The sequence below is a fragment of the Rattus norvegicus genome, chromosome 14, assembly GCF_036323735.1.
Source record: "Rattus norvegicus strain BN/NHsdMcwi chromosome 14, GRCr8, whole genome shotgun sequence".
In the NCBI taxonomy this organism is placed as follows: Eukaryota; Metazoa; Chordata; class Mammalia; order Rodentia; family Muridae; genus Rattus; species Rattus norvegicus.
In genome coordinates, this window is record NC_086032.1 from 108,217,367 (window position 1) to 108,233,624 (window position 16,258).

Sequence of the window (16,258 nt, forward strand, 5' to 3'; positions counted from 1 at the left end):
GCCTGGCCGCAGCCCAACGCCGCTACACGCAGAGCCTGGACAAGGCCCCGGGAGACCCCCCACTGGGCACCCACCAAACTGACAGCACCCAGGGCGTCCGGGGGCAAGCGTCCTCACTGCGGAGCCCGCTGCGCCCCGAGGGCCGGCTCCCCGCCCCCACGGCCTCCGAGGTGCAGGGCAGCAGCGGCGTCATGCGCCCCGGCCCGCGCCCCTCCTCCGCCCTCCCGCCCGCCCGCCCGCAGGCAGCCCCGGGTGAGTTGGCATCCTCCTGCCTCGGCCCTCGACCTACCTCCGGGGGTGGGGTGGGGGCGCCGGGGTCCCGTCCTCCTCCCGCTCCTCGGCGGCCGGGCGGGTGGGCCGGGGAGGCGACTCCGCGGGGCTGGCGGCGGCTGGGGCCGGGGCTCACAGGACGGGACCGGTGGGCGCTGCTGCGCGGGGCTGCGCGCTCGCTCCGGGCGGAGAGGCGGCCGGGGGAGGGACTGGAGGAATCCGCAGCCTGAAAGGCGACAGCTGCACTGATTCCGGGGGCTGGGCAGGCGCGGGGCGGAGAGGAGGGAGGAGAGAGAGCGCGGGCGGGGGCTCGGGGCGGGGAAAGGGGCGCGGGCACGGAGAAGCTGGGCCGCGGGAGCGCGCACACGCCTCCCGCACCCCTCAAGCTTCTGCGGCTCCTCCCAGTCGCGCGCCCTCCGCCCTGGGCGCAGCTCTGCAGCCAGGCAGCCGCCCACCCAGTGCGGGTTCGGGTGCGGCGTGGAACAGCGAGCGCGTGCACGCTCTCCGGAGCTCTGGCGCTTCCTCCATCCCTGGCGGTGCTTCTTGAGCCAGGGTCTAGCCTGGGCGGGGTGGGTACCGCCGCAACCGCCGCCGCGGGAGCAAAAGGACAATGGGGGCTTTTGTCCTTGCATACAGCGAGGGCCAATTACACGTTTAATTTGAGGCTAATTCGGTTATCGCTATGAAAAAGACAGGCTAATTTTCTTGGTTATTTGTGCAGCTTCTTCTCCCCTGTGACGTTCGCCTTTAGAATGCAATGGAAAAGGAGTTGTACCAGGAGGTTTGGGTGAGTCGTTTGCTTGGTTGGAGCTCAGTGATGATGTCCAGCTTGAAGACGGATGACGGTGACCTCTGTGAGAGAAGCTTTAGGCGTTGGAGCCAGTCATGTGTATTTCTTCAGACGGTTAATGTATTCCTTCATAGTGAATGCTTTTTCACCTTTCCCCTGGAGGGTAGCTGGCAACAGCCTACAAGTGGTTTATCCAACTCCTGCCTCATGGCCAATCACAGACTCAACTTTAACCAGAGGCCAGGTGCTCTGCCCTGAACTTTTGGGAGTGAGGTCTCCGGGTTACTGTAAAGGATCCTTGAGATAACATGAAGACTAGAGTTCTCCCACCTCCATTTTCTGACACTAGATATTTTCTTGAATTTATGTTAATTGCCCCACCACCACCACAAAGCAGCCCACTGGCTTCCCAGTCAGCTCCCAGGCTATCCAGAAATCCTGTAATGGCTCTAATGGGAGGAAAAGGATGATGAATCATCATTACTAGGAATAGAAATGCTCTTTGGAGAACAGGGTCTGGAGAAACTGACTTCCTCCCCGTTCTGCAAGATCCTCAACTGTGGGCTTTTCAAGGGAAGATGGTCCGTGGCTTAAAAGGCAGTGTTCACCTGCTTATAAAGCAAGCTGGGCTGGTGGATTCATAGTTTAGTATTAAAATGAAACAAAATTCACTTGTCACAGCACACTGAAGATTACTTGTTGTAGAGTTTTACTATCAGTTTGCTTTTGATTATATGGAGAGGATTGATAACACAGCCAGAAGGTCAATTCCTTCAAGGGTAGGATTCTTTGTTCTTTCGAATTATTTGTTCAGCTAAGAGGTACTAAAAGTAGTTTTTTGAACTGAGTCAAACAAAATCCACATGGGAGCTGCTACCCTTACTGGGTAATAAAGGAAACCCACTAGAATGAAAGTTGCTTCACTTTTGCGGGTCTATGGGGGTCTCTGGTATCATCCCACCCACGCTGTTAATAGATCACCAGTCTAAACCACATCAATAGTGGGAGACGCCTCCCTTTAAATTCTTCCAAAGCTATTGTGAAATGGTAACACCTAAATGCTTCCCTCATCACAGATAGCAGGTACTTAAATCTTTCTTTGATGGGTGACTCATCTCCCCCATTCCACTACCACTTCAGTCTTATTTTTTTTCTTCAAAAAGGAACCCCCCCCCCCAGCCAGTAATTAGTTCAAAAAAGATGTGAAGGCAAGGATTCAAGAGCTTTACCACAAACACCTCACCACTTCTCTATCTTTCGGTGGGAAGTAAAAATCACCCAGAAGAGGCCAGTTCTAAACCTAGAGATACTATTTGAGAAGACATCTCTTTAAAAGGCAAATATTTGGAACAAAAATTTAAACTTTAGTTAGTGACAGTGGCAACTCAGAATTATCTTCAAATATATCAGAAGCAGTTTTGTAGAAGTTTATTTTTAGAATCAAGGTCAATTTAAAGGAACGTAGAATTTATCATTATCATGTTTGTAACATACTACTTTTCACTAACAAAAACCAAAAACCTATAATTATATTTGGCTTTGTCTTCCAGAGAAACATTGTAGGGTTTGTTTTTGCTTTTCGAGACAGGATTTCACCTTATTGCAAGGCTCGTCTTAAACTCACAGCAATGTACCCATATCAACCTCAAGTGTTGGGCTTACAAGGCCCAACACGATGCCCATTAGAAATATTTTGTTATGAAAATGTTGTGAGGGGTTGGTAATTTAGCTCAGTACTGAAGTTTGATATTTAGCAGGTGTGGGAGACATTCAAAATCACAGAAGTTTTCCAGATATAAATTGTCACTTTAACTTTTCCATTTAAAATATGGAGGGAAATGTTGCTAACATGTATCAGTAACTGTAGTCTGTGTTATGATGCTATAATACAAAATTCCCAAATCTTAGCATAGCATACAGGTCCCTAACCCAACAAAGGTTAATGTATTGCTTTGTAAAGTCAGCTCTGGATTAAAGAGGCTTTCTGGAGAAGCGTCTTCCATGTACCAGCTCAGCATTCCAGGATACGTTAATGTTAGGGTACCTCCATGTCAATGAGTGGTTCCACTCCCTGGTGAGGGAAGCCTGTGATGGAGGGTTAGGTACCAGCAACTAACAAATGACCCTTGGTCTCTTCCCACTTCAACCCAAAGTAAGTCATGTGACTACACCTGCCGCCGGAGCTGTGTAAACAAGTTGTCTACTACCTCCTATTTGGTTTGGAAAAGAAAGAATTGATACCCTCGTCTTCCCTTTGTTGTCCTATATTAGCCCAAGTAGAACCTGTCGTTTATTATACTGACCATAGCCTTAAACTTTAAAATCAAAACATGTTTTTCTAAACCCGAGTGAATTTCCATAATCTTTATTTATTCTTCAACATGCACCCTTTTGACCCCTATCAAGAGTGGGGAGCTTTCTCACCATCAGAATGTTTCCGCCAAGTGTGGTAGTGTGAGCATGTGTTCCAGCACATGGGACTTGAGGCAGGGGCATTAGGAATACAAGGATATTCTTTGCTACTTAGCAAGTTTGAGACCAGCCTGAGCTACATGAGACCATGTCTCAAAAATTTTTTAATTTTATATTGAAAAGAAAAAACTGTTAAAACATATATTGAAACAGCTCTCATGAATGAATACTTTTTGGCACTAAATCACAATCACTGACATAAAGTAATTTACTCTGATTAATTTGATAAATATATTCCTAGAAGAATATGATGTATTCTCTAAAACAGAATGGTGGGTAGTTTGTTTGTTTGTTTGTTTGTTTGTTTGTTTGAATCACCCTTTCCTGAATTTTCCATTTTGGTGGGTAAATAACTTTATTATATGATATGGTAATATAAACATAAATAATGTTTAGAACTCCTTTTTCTTATTCTTTTTTTTCTCCCCTCCCCCCTTTTTTTCTGTTTTTGGAGACAGGGGTTTCTCTGTGTAGCCTTGGTTATCCTGGAACTTGTTCTATAGACCAGAACTGCTCTGAACTCATAGAGATCATCCTGCCTCTGCCTTCAGAGTGCCACTACATCTGGCAAAAACCTTAGAACTCTTTAAAGTAGCAAATCCCAACTCAAAATGGGCTAAGGACTTGAACATATCATTTACCAGTGACACATACGTGTTCAACAAGCTCCTGAGAATATACTCAACTTTATCAGCTATTAGGGAAACGACAATTAAAACCAAGAGAAACCACCTCATATGCATTAAGGTACCTACAATTAAAACAAACGAAAAGAAAATAACAAACATTGGTGAGAATGTGAGAAATTGCTGGTAGAAATAAAAACAATAATGCAGCCCCTGTGGGGAGGAAAAAAAAATCTAGCAGGCTCCCAAAAGTCAAATGTGCACTTATGTGACAGCAATCCCCAAAGAATTAAAAGCAGGTATTTAAGGAATACCTTAAAGTATTAAGGAATAACACTTATGAGTAAGTGTGATTTTTCATGATGCCCAAAAGTTAGAGACATCCCAAAAGCCCATCAGGCAATGAGTAAAGAAAACGAGCTGTGCATACAGTGGATGTGTGCCGGGATGCAAATCATTCCAGGGAAGGTTAAGTGAGAGAACCCAGACAACATGTTCACATTATGTTACTTGATTTACATGACATATTCCACCTAGGTAAGACCCTGGAGATGGGAAGCAGGTTGGTAGCTGTAGGAAGTAGAAGAGGCAGGGAAAATACGGAGAAAACTGCAGAATGCATGTGGTCTTAGAGTTACTTTGGAGTTATGAAAATATTTTTGACCTAAATAAAGATGATGGCTTCATCGCCTACCTGTATGAAATACTGCTGAATGCTCACTTTCCCAGGAGTGGTGCTCGTAAAACCAGTACTCAGAGGCAGAGCAGAGTGTCAAGGGTGTAGCTCATGGCCAGCATGAGCTACACAGCGATATCCCAAGCCTGTAGGCAAATAGACAGAAATTAAAAATAAAGTAGGATGGTGATTTTTGTTTTATGCGTGTCATTTAAAATTTTAAATTCATTTCAAAAGTAACCCATTTAAAATTAAATCAGTTACATTTTAAAATAAAATTAAAAATCATTTAAAAGTAAAGTCATTTAAAATTCCTTATTTTGGATCATTGTCCAGTAATTCCCTAGCTGCTAGACTTTTTCAGACTTTTCAGATTTGCCTGAATATTTCTCTTGAGAAAGGACTTTTCAGTATATCTCCTAGAGTCATGCTGACCAATTCCACATGTATGTTTTCAGAAAGTTTGATTCTAATTATTGAAATAAAGAAATATAATGGTGATTCTGAGTTTCTAATTGTTGGGATGAAGCTAATGAGGATGGTTTCATGGAATCCTTCTTAACTGGAGTAGCAGGCAAAATTGAGAAAGGAAAAAACTCTAGGCATCAGGACTCTTAGCCCTGGTGACACATGGCTGTGAAATACTTCAAACGTGGTTAGAGCATCAGGAGCCTGACTTTAATCTCACTTAGTTTAATGAACTAAACTAAACAGAGTACTTTCCTAACACTCACAAGTCCTGAATTTGATCCCAGAACAACAGAACTTAGAAAGAAAATAAGTGACTTTTTTATATCTCAAATTTGATTTTTGGTTTGCTATTGGTAAATTTTTCAAAAAGAATAAAGTAAACTTTATTAAGTCTATATTAGAGTTCAAAGCCTTCTTAGTTAGAAAAAGAACTAAAATCTCTCTCAGGTTTTGTTTGCTTGTTTGTTTGTTGAGACAGGGTTTCTCTGTGTAACTCTGGCTGTTTTGGAACTTCACTTTGAGGGCCAGCATGGCTTAGAACTCACAGAGAGCCATTTGCCGCTGCTTCCTGAGTGCTGGGATCAAAGGCATGTGCCACCACACCACGCCTCCCAATTTTTTTTAATTACATTTTGTGTTCGTATACGAGTTTGTTCTGTGAATTCTGGAAACCAAACTTGGGTCATAATTCTTGACAGAGAGCACACTCACCAGCTGAGCCATCTCACTAGTTCTCAGGTCATAAAATGCAGCCATGTTGAAATGACACTACTGATATGTATAATAAGATCTATTTAAAATTTTTTCTTTTATTACACATTTTTATTTACATTTCTATTTTAAAAAATTAACATTACCTTTTTAAGTTTGAAAATGCAAACCATTGTATATTTTAAGTCACATATGCAGCTTGCCTTTGTCTCTCTATTGTAGACATGGTCAAATGAGATCCTCAGTAATTGAAGCTTCAGGCTCAGAAAAACTGAACAAAAGCAACTAAAACTTGGAATATGCTATAAAATAATAACATCCAGTTCTTCTGCATCTCCACCAGTCTTGGGCAACTCATGATGCATCCCTCTAAAAAGAGGCACAGTGTCACTCTCTGGAAATCTACATAAAACCTTGGCAATGACAGAACACCATTGCTTCATGATAAACCTCTGTGCAGCCTCCTCCAAATTTCATACAGTTTGTTGGCCTATGTAAAGGATTTATACCTAAAATTCATTAAAGAAATTGCAGAAATTCAAAAAGTATGGGGGAAGGGGAGGCAGCATGGACATTTCTTTCTTTCTTTTTTCTTTTCTTTTTCTTTTTCTTTTTCTTTTTCTTTTTTTTTTTTTTTTTTTTTTTTTTTGGAGCTGAGGACCGAACCCAGGGCCTTGCGCTTGCTAGGCAAGCGCTCTACCACTGAGCTAAATCCCCAACCCCAACATTTCTTTACAGCAGATGAAGGCCAAGGCAGCTTGTTGGAGTACTACTCTATCACTGCCAGTGGTTCTGAGCTTTCCTAATGTTGCCACCCTCTAATACAGCTCCTCGTGTTGTGGTGACCCCAATCATAAATTTATTTTCATTGCTACTTTATAACTTTAATTCTGCTATGGTTATGAATCATAATATAAATATCTGATATGCAGGATATCTGATATGCGGCCCCTCTGAGGCCCAAAGAGGTCACAGAGAACCTCTGATTTCAATTGAGACCTTAAATACTGTCTGCTTTGCCCCCTAAATAACACCCTTGAATCGGGATAACCTAATTTTCATCCTATACTTTCAGATGTGACTTTTGATATTTGGCCACACCATAAATGATGTCTTTCTGTCAGAAGATAAATGGACCCCTACCCTGACCACTCAAATTGTTTCTTATGGTTTACAGGCTATTTCTCCTGAGTTCAGCAAGCACAAGCTTGATACCCCTTTCACTCTGTGTTAGGGGCAGTAGGATTTTGTGTTTCCCAGACCAAGTTGACTTGGGGTCCTCCTATTTGTTGGAATTACAAGCGTTAATGTCACTACACTCCACAGGTGGTATCCAGAAGTTTGAGACATTTAACTCATTAGCCGTCAATATAAACATACATAATTTTAAAATGTGGTCAAAGACACCCTTTCCCCTCAACTGACATAGTTTCAATAAAATCGTAAAAAAGTGTTTTCAGATAAAGGCTATAGGAATGGAAAAAGTTTCAAGCACCTGGATTCTTAAATGTTTACGGTTCAAACAACCCAACTTGAAAGACATCCACTCCTTAGTAAGTGCTGCCAATGTGGGATAAGAAAAGAAAAGGAAGAAAACCTTTGTATAGAAAATCCCCTTGTGTTCAGTGAACAGAGCAATACTGTAGTTTGTTTTCTGAAGGGGGCAGGAAGTGGAGGCAGGGTAGGGGTGTTTGTTTTTATGTGGACTGCTTTGAAGAGCTCTTCTGAGGCCTTCCCAGGAGTGGCCAAGCAGGAGTCCTGGGTAAACACCAGAAGTCTCAGCTGCAGAGACATTTACACTTTCCCAATCTCTCCAAAAACCTGAAGAAGCTGAGAAAGAGTCCATACACTGGATCTCAAATTGTGGTGTACTGTATAACAGGACACCCATGCACGTGTGTGCGTACACACACACACACACACACACACACACACACACACACACACACACACACTTCAAGTTTGAAAGAAGCCTGGGATTTCACCCGTTGGGTGGGAAAACAAGTGTCTCAGGTGTAGACTGTGGGAAGAGAGTTGTTCATAAGCCATTTCCTGATTGATCTTAGGTGTTGATGTAGGCTGTATCAGCTTTACCCATCACTAGGAGAGGATTCAAAGTTTTCTCTACTCAATTTATTTGCCCTCTGAGATTTGAGACTTATCTCAGCTACTTGGTCTTTTCCCATGAATTTAGTCCTCCCTAATCTTCACAAGGAATGTAGTTGTCCACATTACTCCCAACCTCCCAGCCTCTCATCCCTGGTGGCAATAATCCGAGGCCTCCAAACCACCCCAAATCAGGTGGTACGAACTGAAGAATCCAGGCTCCAAGAATTCCTTAGAGGTCAAAGTTCCTAAAGACACATCTGTCTTTGGGATTTGTACCCTAGTATGAAGCTACAGTGAGAAATGAGTCCACCACTCCCTAGTTCTCCAGCCCCACCCCAAACTACAACCCAGCAAAATAAGCATCCATTTTATTGAAAATGTTCACTGCCACAATCACAGATTTCTCTTTCAATTGTACATTTTTCCTTTGTATAGGCAATCCTTTCACTTTACCAAGCAGGGCTGGGGAGGTGGGTAGTACTCAAGTGCTTGCTGCGCAACATGAGAACTTAAGTTTGAACTCTCAGAACTCTTGTAAAGTCAGTCATGGGAACAGATATCTGTAATTCCAGTGTTCTACAGAGCGATGAGAGGTGGAGACAGGAGAGCCCTGGAAGCTCCTGGACCAACTTGCCTAGTTTACCCAGAAGCAAACAACAAAGGGACACTACTTCAGACAAGGTAGAACTAAGGTGAAGACTGACGCCCAAGGTTCTCCTCTGACCTCCATATGCATGCCATAGCATATGTGCCCACGCATGAGCACACAAGAACACAGAGACACAAATCAGGGCTCTAAGGAGATGGCTTCATGGGTAAAGTATCTGCCATGCAAATACAAAGACCTAAGTTTGGACCCCCAACACCCATGTACAAGCCGGGCATGGCGGTGAGTGCCTGTAACCTCAGCACTGTGAGATAAGGGTAGGGATGGAGGATAGAGGATACAGACGGATCCCAGGAGCTCACTAACTAGCTGATATGGCTGAAGTGAGAAGCTCCGGGCTCAAGGAGAGACCCTGTCATCCCAAAGTACAGTGGTTAGCAATGGAGGCAGACTGCTGACATTGTCCTGCTGTGGTCTCCACATGCTCATGCACGGGTATGCCTATCTATACTCATTTGTGCACCCATATGAGTACAACACACACATCAAAATGATATCAAAGATATGCAGATAAGTCCTCTGAACTGGTAAGATGGCTCAGTGCCGTGCAACCATGCACGTCTGACAACTTGAGTTCAATCATCAGAGTGAACGTATAGGTGCAAGGGAAGAACCAGGTCCACAAGTTATCCTCTAGCCTCAACATACACACCATGGGTAGCATATCCACTCTGCCACCACACACACATCATATATACATATGCACAATAAAAAATTAAAATAAAAATATATGTACATTTATTTACTTCATCCAACTCCATTTCCATTCACTTCATACCCCTCCTACTCCGTATAAGGAACCACATTTAAAGCCACATTAAGATGTTTTAAAACCACATTGTAAATTGTTGAAGTACTACTCTTCCAGGGTACCAATCCAGTGTTTCTTTAGGCGTGTGGGAACAGAGCCAAATGCAGTTCTTACTACTTTTCGGTTGTAGTAAATATTAAAAAATTGGCTAAACCTTTTATCCCGTGCTAGGGCTGGCACCCATAGGGCCACGTGGCACTGTGGGGTATCTTGCAGTCTTTCTAGTGCTGGCGCCTGTAGGGCTGCATGGCACCTCGCCAGGGGTGGTGGTGGTGGTGGTGGAGGTGGTGGTGGTGGTGGAGGTGGAGGTGGAGGTGGTGGTGGAGGTGGTGGTGGTGGTGGGTGGTGGTGGTGGTGGTGGTGGTGGTGGGTGGTGGTGGTGGTGGTTTCTTATCTCAGTGGCTCCATGAAGTACTCTCTGATGGTGGTCCGAGGGCCATCCATTGTGGCACCTTGCTGCGCTGGTCCCTGGAGTTAGTTCCAGCACCAGAGGGCCATATGGAACTAACCATAATTTATCTCAGGTTAGTATCTCTCCCGGTGGCTCTCTGCTAGCCTCAAACTTTCTGGTTCCAGCTACCCAGTAAAATAAAGACTCAACAAACTGCAACCCAACAATTGGGTTTATATGTTAAATTCTCAGTCCACAATACATTCACACAATAAACTCACAACCAATCGATAAGGATATAAACTGCCCACCTAGATAAGATAAATTGACCTATAGAAACTCATCCCTTAAGAAGTATTCATAACAACCTGTGTCTATGCAGGGATGCATGGCAAGGATTGTTTATGTCTGCCTCTGTGTTGCTTCTCCCTTCCTTTCTGCCTCTCCCTTCCTTCCTTTGTTCCTGCCGCCCTTCCTTCTCGTCCAATGACAGGCCTCATTTTATCTTGTGTCTGCCTTCACCTGCACAACATCAACCCACACTTTGCCCTTTCTATCCAATTAAAAAACAAACAACCTTTTCTCTCAAATGTTATCTGAGCACAACTATTATCATTTTGTGATATACCTAACACCCAGTTCAACATTTTATCAGTTAAACAGAACATTTAGTTATCTATTCCAGCTTAAGAAAGGCTTAAAATCTGTTATGTCCTGACTAGCTTGTATACTATCTGATAATATCTAATTAAATATGTGTTTTCAAAGGTAAACAACCTTGGTAGGCTATGACTAAACTAGTTTCAACCCCGTCAGAAATCTGAGAATGACCAATATTATCTGAAAATATAGGAAGCCTAACACAGCTTCCTGGACTGAGACAGGTTGAAGAGACAATCGTCTACTTTGACAGTCCCCTGTTAACAACATGTGAGAGCAAGTCTTCAGCCCTCTGGCCTAGGATCATCTGACAGACTTTTGAAATGCAGAATTATGAAGGGCTGATCATTCTGGCTTGGCAGAGATTTTCAGTCAACTATGCTGCAATGTGTCCTTTTCTGGACAGAATTTTGTCTATAGAAGAAATAGGCAATTTCTGCCCAGTGGCTACCTAGCCACAATGTATTAAGTCACCTGGAGGTGGAGACGCTCAATTTCTTCCTTGAATCCACCAAAGGGGGGGCTGTTAGGAGCAGTCACGCCTCCACAAATGATAAATAACAACAAGTGTCACATTTTATGGATTTCTGACGTTTCTGAAAACCATCTAACTATGTAAGTAATCTGGACTATTGTCCATTAACTATCTTAATAAATTATCTTGGAAGCATTCTAACAATAAACATAGAGCCACGAATTTGCTATCTGGTCCTTAACTCACATATATAATTATTTCAGATTAGTTTTGTTTGTTTGTTTGTTTGTTTTTTCCTTTTTTTTTTTTTTTCGGAGCTGGGGACCGAACCCAGGGCCTTGAGCTTCCGAGGCAAGCACTCTACCACTAAGCTAAATCCCCAACCCTCAGATTAGTTTTTTTAATAGCAGTAAAGAACTGGGTATAAGCCTTGTATGCTTAAATGTGTTGTATAGGTTCAATGCCTATATATGAGAGTAACAATATTAATTTTAATTTTAAATCTATAAAAATTCATATCAAAGAAAATGTATCAAATAAATTCTATACCAATATAAAGGATTATAACTTTAGCTTAGTAACAAATATAAGGATTTGTACCAAATGAGATTATGGCTGTACAATCAATTTGAGCTAATTCCTCCCTGTTAAATTATGACCATTCTAAATTCTCTAGAAAGACAACCTTAGAATAACCATTTTCGGCCTCCCAAAGTTTAGGGAATTGGGCTGATTACTCTTCAATAACTTCTTCAAGCTGTAAGTGGGTAGTGTGAAAATGAGAGAGTTGGTTAGGCCATAAGAAGGTCACACCAATGATTATTGTGGTCTCTGATGTCTGTCCTGACTGGATCCGGCTGAAAGTCCCTGATCAGGAGTCCAAGCAGGCCAGCTCAGCATTCTAATGATGAGACTCACCAAAGCTGCACATTCTGTAATATATAAACCTCAAAACAAAATTTTAATATCAAGATATCTTTTTGTTTGGTTTTCTTGAATACAGTTTTTCAGGAGGTCTACCTCTATCAAATCTAATCAATATAGCTCCAGAAAGTGTCCAAAGCCTAACCACCCTTTTTAAAAACACAAAGACAAAACCTTTCTCCCAAAATAGCGTGTCTTTAGTCTGTAACCAGAGCGTCTTACTCCACAGGTAGCAGGCTGCAAGGCTTGTGTGACCTTTGCTGGTTTTACTTATGGCATCCTAGAGAACTTTTTGTCAGCTCTTCTATCTTTTCTTCACCACTGCAGCTGCGTATCGTTCCATGATATGCTATCCATTTATTTCTTCATGTTTTTCAGACTTTTGCTTTTAGGAACAGCGCAGTGAAGGGTTTCTGAACAGAGACTTTTGTGTTCAGAGTGTTCCGCAAAGAATGCATTCTTAGTCTCTGGTTGGAAGTCCCACGGCTGAACCAAGTAAAACTTTTATCACTAAAAAAACCTAAACACACAAAAATGATACTCTTTAACTATAATGTCTGCCTGTGAAAAGCCATTTAAAAACATTTGATAAATTGAGTGGATTCTCCATTTCAACTGCAGGGGTATGTTCAGAAATTTTGAATATTTGGAAGGCCTCAGGAATGACCTTGGCTATTGGCTTAATTTTAACCGATTGACCTGATTGTGAAGGAATGGTGCTCATAACACCTCCCCTCATTTAGAGACATCTTAGGCACAACTGCAAACTCTGCAAACTACATGAGACCACTGACAGAAGAACTACTTCACAGTTTGGGAGATGTTTGATGGTGATTTTTTTCAGGTAACCACGTTGGCTGGTGGGTGTTTTCCTAGCAGAGCTTTTGCACTACTTTTCTGCTGTTTTATTGTTATTTTAATCTACACAAATCTGATGAATAAATGATGGACCTCCTCTTTACCAGCTGTTTAAGATCAGAATGTATGATTTCAACAGTTCTTTTATGCCACATATAGACTTTAACAGGAACCCAAAAGAAACATACAAATAAAAGGTGTCTTTTCGTTTAAAATCTTTCTCAGGGCGTAATGAACAATATATAGCAACTCAAATATCGACGAGCTGATTGGAACCCACAAGCATCCAGAAAGACCACACAGATTGCACAGCATACATCTGCATTAACTTAACCACTTAACTACTGATATAAATATCTCCTTTCTGTAGCACGCCCTCTAATCTGTATAAAGCTTTGGAATGTTCCTCAAACAAAAGGCTCCCATCTCAGAAAATGTGGGAATTGCAGTTCTGCGGTTTCCTAAGTCATGAAGTAGATAGAAAGTCTGTGTTCGAATGTGGACTGAAAGACATTTGAAAACTGAATCGTAACCCTGGCAATATCCTCCCTGTGAGCTCAGGTAATTTTCAGCCTTGTGCTTCTTTATCCACTAGTCTAGACTGTTCAAGGCCTTGGGTATTCTGCAAAGTAATCAGGAAGAAAACCTGCAGGATGTGGGAGGGTGGGGAGGTGAGTACCTGGTTAGGACAGAGCTTCTGCACAAACTTTGCACTGGCTTTTATTGGTGACGTTTCGTGTTCTGGATCATTTCTCGTGTGTTTAAACATTTTCTTCTGCCTCCTGGAAATCTGAAGTCTTCACGGAACATTGCACAAAGGGTCATCAGCACTGCAGTCTACCGAAATAACTGGGGCCTATTTATAAACCACAGGAAACTGTTCTTGCTTGGGATGCAGTCTGAGTAAATAATTTGAAATATGGAAAACACTGTGGATCATCCATGTTTTCTCTATCTACTGTTGCCCAAGCTGGCCTGGGGTGTCTGTGAGTTTCTGCCACCTTTACTCTGATGGTTCCTGAGACGGCTTTCTCATTTCTTCAAATCCTCTTCTTAAGAAGAGGATCCCTGTTTTGAGAGAGAAGGTTAAAACTTCTGCACCTTCTGGCAGCCCTCCACCAATTCAGGGATCTCTCTTCTCCCCTCCTGCTCCTTCTTCCTTCCTCCTCTATCTCTTTCCTCTGTGTCCTCTCTCCTCTCTCCTCTCTCCTTTTTCCACTTTCAGTCCTGTGTCCTCTCTCCTCTCTCTCCTCTCTGTCTCTCTCTTCTCTCCTCCCGTCTCTTCTCCTACTCTCTCTCATCTCCTTCTCTCTTCTCTATGCCTTCTCTTCTCTCTCACCCTCCTCCCTCCCCTCTCCCCTCTCCTCTCCCTCCCTCCCCTCTCCTCTCCCCCTCTTTCTAAACTGTGACTCACTTTCAGTCTGTAACATGTCACTGAACATTTGATGAAGCCCTGCCTTACGCTGTTGTATCCGTTTGTCTCTTCATGAAGCTGGATTTTCTCTGGCATTTCTGAAGTCTCTAAAACTGTAAACTTCTCCAGTATCCTTCTTGATAAGCAAAGTGAATCATATGGCAATACTGACCATTTGCTGACAACGGATGGTAGTTTTCAAATGGTCTATAGGTAAAGTAAATAAGGCTTGAGAACCAGTATGCAACATAGACTACAGCTTGAGTCACTGTGGTTGAGTTTTGGGTTAGACACAGTGAAGCATTGTAAGCTGGACCGTACTTTCTACTCTGGAGCACCCTTGGAATTCATCCTTTCTCTCCTACCCTCTTGCCAGCCAATGTTAGGCTTCATACCTGGAACATAACCAATACCTAAGTTTATTAGTCAGGTTTCTGTTGCTAAAATGTACCTGAGATAAACTTCTTAAAAGGTGGACATTTTTATTTCAGCTAACAGTTCCAGGGGTTTCAACCCATGGTCGGCCATCTTCCTTAGTCTGAATAAGAGATCATGGTGTAGGGACACATGGTGTAGGGGAACAAAGCTGCTCACCTCACAGTAGCTGGAACACAGAGGAGGGTCTGGGATCCCAGTATCTCCTTCAAGGTCACATGGCCTAATTTCTTCGCATTAGGACCCATCCCCTAGAGGTTTTATAGCTCCCCAGGTTGGTGACCAAGCCTTTTTCAAATGGTCTTTGGAGGACAGTCTGGAGTCAAACTAGCTCTGAGTTTCTGCACTTCACCCCCTTGAGACTTGAACATTAATGAATCTGAGCTGAGCTAACATTTTGAACCCTCCCCCAAATCCAAGCAGCCTGACCTTACCTAGGCATCCTCCACCAATTAGAATTCCATCTGTTTCATTTTAGAACCACTGTTTTGATCGAATCTCTCTTCCTTTACTGCAGTAGCGTACGTAGAAGGATGCATAAGATGCAAGTCCTAAAGGCTTCTGATATTATTTCCAATTAACAGAGACGAACTCTTCCTGACAAGCAAAACTCTTTCTGCTTTCAGTTAATTGCAAGGGAACAGGGAGCCTTGGTGAGAGTTTCTATTGCTGTGATAAACATGACCAAAAGCAATGTGGACAGGAAACGGCTTAGTTCATCTTACACTCCCAGGCAACGGTCTATCACTGAGGGAAGTCAAGGCAGGCACTCAAGCAGAGGCCATGGGGGGATGCTGCTTGTCCAGCCTGTTTTCTTACAGCATCCAAGACCACCTGCACAGGGATAGCACTGCCCACAGTACATGGTCTCTCCTTTACCAACCAGGAGTCAAGAAAAATGTCCCCAGCTTGCCCACAAATCAATCTGGTTGGAGCATTTCTCAACTGAAGTTCTCTCTTTTCAAATGATTCTAGCTTGTTCAAGTTGACAAAACAAACAAACAAGCAACCTAACCAGGACAGAGTAAAGAGATTCTGGTGGTTCTTTGAAAGGTACAGGATGCAGGTCCACTCAGCATCAGGAACAGAATGAAGAGTGGTTCTTCTAGGTTATTAAACAGAGGACAATTTAGAATAGGGTTGGACGAATCTGGAGTCTTTAACCCAGGCAAGATACACACATTTTGGAATGAATGAATTGATTGATTTAATCTATTTTCCATCATTCTACCAGAAAGGATAGAAATGTTTACTAAATGAATAAAGAACTTAACTTTTTTTTGTTAGTTGTGTTCTTTAAAAAAAAAAAGTTGGCTTTAACTTTTCTTATGTAACAAAACAGTCAAGCAAAGGACATGGCTTGGTTCTGTGTGCACTGGGCAGGCTGCCTGCATGATTACAAGTGCTGGGAGTTGGAGGCTCTTTGTTCCTTGAAGATTATCATGTAATTCTTCTTCAATGCAGAATGTGAAGAAAGTGACTTTCTCTAGGTAAGTTG

The 16,258-nt window shown here is 42.7% G+C and overlaps 1 protein-coding gene and 1 long non-coding RNA gene across 4 annotated transcripts in view; one reads left to right on the forward strand and one right to left on the reverse strand.

Moving 5' to 3' along the window:
* Sptbn1 (spectrin, beta, non-erythrocytic 1) overlaps window positions 1-518 on the reverse strand; it is a 175,256-nt gene extending 174,738 nt beyond the window's left edge. The window contains exon 1 of one of the 3 annotated variants that reach the window (NM_001410274.1): window positions 290-470. The gene's annotated coding sequence lies outside the window, so the exon portion shown is untranslated. Of the gene's footprint in view, window positions 1-74; window positions 170-289 lie in introns of those variants that run through there. The other 2 variants (XM_063273289.1, XM_063273295.1) reach the window with 2 other exon arrangements.
* A 9,480-nt stretch (window positions 519-9,998) lies between these two features.
* LOC134481882 (uncharacterized) overlaps window positions 9,999-16,258 on the forward strand; it is a 72,619-nt gene continuing 66,359 nt past the window's right edge. Inside the window, exon 1 of the long non-coding RNA XR_010057767.1 lies at window positions 9,999-16,250. This is a non-coding gene — a long non-coding RNA (uncharacterized LOC134481882). The remainder of the gene's footprint in view (window positions 16,251-16,258) is intronic.